This window comes from Arachis ipaensis, chromosome B6 (assembly GCF_059453495.1).
Source record: "Arachis ipaensis isolate K30076 ecotype BB chromosome B6, ASM5945349v1, whole genome shotgun sequence".
Classification (NCBI taxonomy): Eukaryota; Viridiplantae; Streptophyta; class Magnoliopsida; order Fabales; family Fabaceae; genus Arachis; species Arachis ipaensis.
Genome location: NC_142441.1, coordinates 83030413 through 83034165, shown reverse-complemented (window position 1 = coordinate 83034165; position 3753 = coordinate 83030413). Strand labels below are relative to the sequence as shown.

The window sequence follows — 3753 nt, the reverse complement described above, 5'->3', positions numbered from 1 at the left end:
TGCCTCCAAATTTCTAATGGAGGACCTTGTTTCATTCATGAAACTCAGAGTGGCCTTAGATATATCAGAGACTAAATTTGCTAAGCTTGATGGATTCTGCTCAAAATTCTCTGTCTGTTGCTGAGTGGATGATGGAAAAGGTTTACTATTGTTAAACCTGTTTCTTCCACCATTAGTAAAGCCTTGTTGAGGCTTTTGTTGATCCTTCCATGAGAAATTTGGATGATTTCTCCATGATGAATTATAGGTGTTTCCATAAGGTTCACCCATGTAATTTACCTCTGCTATTGCAGGGTTATCAGGATCGTAAGCTTCTTCTTCAAAAGATGCCTCTTGAGTACTGTTGGACGCAGCTTGCATTCCATTCAGACTCTGGGAAATCATGTTGACTTGCTGAGTCAACATTTTGTTCTGAGCCAATATGGCATTCAGAGTATCAATTTCAAGAACTCCCTTCTTCTGAGACATCCCATTATTCACGGAATTTCTCTCAGAAGTATACATGAATTGATTATTTGCAACCATGTCAATAAGTTCTTGAGCTTCTGCAGGAGTTTTCTTTAGGTTAATGGATCCACCTGCAGAATGGTCCAGTGACATCTTGGAGAACTTAGACAGACCATAATAGAATATATCCAAAATGGTCCATTCTGAAAGTATGTCAGGAGGACACCTTTTGGTCATCTGCTTGTATCTTTCCCAAGCTTCATAGAGGGATTCGCCATCTTTTTGCTTGAAGGTCTGAACATCCACTCTAAGCTTGCTCAGCTTTTGAAGAGGAAAGAACTTAGCCAAGAAGGCTGTGACCAGCTTATCCCAAGAGTTCAGGCTATCTTTAGGTTGTGAGTCCAACCATGTTCTAGCTCTGTCTCTTATAGCAAAAGGGAAAAGCATGAGCCTGTAGACTTCAAGATCTACTCCATTAGTCTTAACAGTCTCACAGATCTACAGCAACTCAGTTAAAAACTGATAGGGATCTTCTGATGGAAGTCCATGGAAATTGCAGTTCTGTTGCATTAGAGCAACTAATTGAGGTTTCAGCTCAAAATTGTTTGCTCCAATGGTAGGAATTGAGATGCTTCTTCCATCAAACTTGGAAGTAGGTGTAGTATAATCACCAAGCATCCTCCTTGCATTATTATTATTTTCGGCTGCCATCTTCTCTTCCTTTTCGAAAATTTCTGTAAGGTTGTCTCTGGATTATTGTATTTTAGCTTCTCTTAGTTTTCTCTTCAGAGTCCTTTCAGGTTCTGGATCAGCTTCAACAAGAATGCCCTTTTCCTTGTCCCTGCTCATATGAAAGAGAAGAGAACAAGAAAAGAAGAGGAATCCTCTATGTTACAGTAAAGAGGTTCCTTATTGTTAGTAGAAGAAGAAAGAGAATAAGAGTGAAGAAGAATGGATGATCCAAACACAAGGGTGAGGATAGGAGCAGAGATATGAGATGAAAAGAAGTGTTAGTAGATGAATAAATAAATAGAAGGAGATGAGAGAGAGGAAATTTCGAAAATTAATTAAAATAAAAATAAAATTTAAAGTTAAATTTCGAAATTAAAAATTGAAATTAAATTAAAATTAAAACAATTAGTTAATTAAAAAGGAATTTTGAAAAAGAGGGAAGCGATTTTCGAAAATTAAAGGTAGAAAGTTAGTTAGGCAGTTTTAAAAAAGATAAGAATCAAACAAAAAGTTAAGTGGTTAAGAGATTTTGAAAATCAAATTTTGGAAAGATAAGATTGAAATTTGAAAAAGATGTGATTGAAACAAAAAGATAAGAGTGATTGAAAAAGATTTGAAAGTCAAATTTTGAAAAGATAGGAAGTTAGAAAAGAAGTTAGAAAAGATATTAAATTTGATTTCGAAAAAGATATGATTGAAATTGAAAAAGATATGATTGAAAATTATTTTGAAAAAGGTTTGAAAAAGAAATTTAAAAAGATTTGATTTTGAAAATTAAAGTTGATTACTTGACTAACAAGAAACAAAAACATTTGATTTTAAAATTTAAAGATTGAACCTTTCTTATTAGGCAAGTAACAAACTGTACATTTTTGAATCAATCACATTAATTGTTAGTAATATTTTCGAAAATTATGAGATAGAATTAAGAAAAAGATTTTTGAAAAATATTTTTATAATTTTAGAAAATAAATAAGAAAAAATGAAAAAGATTTTATTTTTGAAAAAGATTTTGAAAAAGATAGGATTTTCAGATTAAAAATTTGATTTGACTCATAAGAAACAACTAAATTTTAAAAAGTTCTGAAAAAGTCAACTCAAATTTTCGAAAATTTATGAGTGAAAAAGGGAAAGATATTTTTTTATTTTTTAATTTTTAATGATGAAAGAGAAAAACATAAAATTGACTCAATGCATGAAAATTTTGGATTAAAACATGTGATGCATGTAAGAACACTATGAATGTCAAGATGAACATCAAGAACACTTTGAATGTCAAGATGAACACCAAGAACTTATTTTTGAAAAATTTTCAAGAAAAGAAAACATGCCAGACACCAAACTTAAAAACTTTTAATTTTTAGACACTAAGAATTCAAGAATGCATATGAAAAACAAGAAAAGACACAAAACAAGAAAATATGAAGATCAAACAAGAAGACTGGCCAAGAACAACTTGAAGATCACGAAGAATGCAATGCATGAAATTTTCAAAAATAATTTTTAGAAGATTAAAAAGATGCAACTGACACCAAACTTAAAACTTGACTCAAGACTCAAACAAGAAACACAAAAAATATTTTTGATTTTATGATTTTGTAAATTTTTTTGTATTTTTCGAGAATTAATTGGGAAAAACGAAAAGGAAGAAAATATTTTTTTGATTTTTTTCGAAAATAAGAATAATAAAATCAAAAAGGTTAAAATCAAAATAAAGTTACCTAATCTGAGTAACAAGATGAACCGTTAGTTGTCCAAACTTGAACAATCACCGGCAACTGCGCCAAAAACTTGGTGTGCGAAATCGTGATCATTCCATTCCTTGGTAACGGCGCTAAAAACTCAATACGCACGTTCATGATCTTATATCTATTTCACAACTTCGTACAACTAACCAGCAAGTGCACTAGGTCGTCCAAGTAATAAACCTTACTTGAGTAAGGGTCGATCCCACGGAGATTGTCGGCTTGAAGCAAGCTATGGTCACCTTGTAAATTTCAGTCAGGCGGATTAAATTGTATTAAGAAATTATAGTGGATCAAAATAAATAAAATATAAAATAGGATAGTGGTACTTATGTAATTCATTGGTGAGAATTTCAGATAAGCGTATAGAGATGCTTTCGTTCCTCTGATCTCTGCTTTCCTGCTGTCTTCATCCAATCAATCCTACTCCTTTCCATGGCAAGCTTTATGTAGGGCATCACCGTTGTCAATGGCTACATCCCATCCTCCTGTGAAAATGGTCCAATGCGCTGTCACTGCATGGCTAATCATCTGTCGGTTCTTGATCATACTGGAATAGGATTTACTATCCTTTTGCGTCTGTCACTACGCCCAGCACTCGCGAGTTTAAAGCTCGTCATAGCCATCCCTTCCCAGATCCTACTCGGAATACCACAGACAAGGTTTAGACTTTCCGGATCTCAGGAATGGCCATCCATGGGTTCTAACTTATACCAAGAAGACACTAATAACTCGGACTCGGTCCCTTGTATTAGATATCCAAGAGATATCCATTCAGTATAAGGTAGAACGGAAGTGGTTGTCAGGCACGCGTTCATAAGTTGAGAAT

General features: G+C 33.4%; 1 non-coding gene across 1 annotated transcript; it reads left to right on the top strand.

Annotated features, from left to right (window-relative positions):
- Nucleotides 1-658: 658 nt before the first annotated feature.
- Nucleotides 659-762, top strand: LOC148561548 (small nucleolar RNA R71). The gene has a single exon (XR_015888318.1). It is a non-coding gene; the product is annotated as a small nucleolar RNA R71 (small nucleolar RNA).
- The last annotated feature ends 2991 nt before the right edge of the window (nucleotides 763-3753 follow it).